Source organism: Condylura cristata, unplaced genomic scaffold (genome assembly GCF_000260355.1).
Source record: "Condylura cristata isolate star-nosed mole 26May11 unplaced genomic scaffold, ConCri1.0 scaffold00073, whole genome shotgun sequence".
NCBI lineage: Eukaryota > Metazoa > Chordata > Mammalia > Eulipotyphla > Talpidae > Condylura > Condylura cristata.
The window spans coordinates 187,743-188,189 of NW_004567174.1; positions in this window are offsets into that span (position 1 = coordinate 187,743).

Genomic DNA, 447 nt, shown 5'->3' on the forward strand with positions numbered 1-447 from the left:
GAGCCCCAGCCAGCACGTGGTGCCGCACCCTACTTAAGCGCCCGCTCCCCTGCCGCCGCCCTGCCAGCCCTCGTGGAGCCGCGGGAGGCTCCGTCTGCTCGGACTCCGCCGCCCGCCGCTGCGTGGCATGGGTGCCGCCGGGCTGCTCTGCGTGTTCGTGGCTCTCATGGCGCCGGGGGTCCTCGGTGAGCCTGGAGGGGAGCGGAGGCCAGGGCGCCCCTGCTTCCCGACACGGGGGGGGGGCAAAGTGGGGCGCCGCTGGACGCCGGGCGGCCCCCGCCCGCTGTGGGGACCCCCGCGGTCTCTGGGTCCTGGGTTGTCCCTCCCAACCAGACAGCCGGGAGCCCAGGCTGCAGCCCGAGGGGCGCCCCCTGAACTTCAGAGCCGCGCGGACTCCAGGAGGCTGCCGGCCTCAGGCTCCCTCCCGCTCTGGGTCGCCAGCAAAGC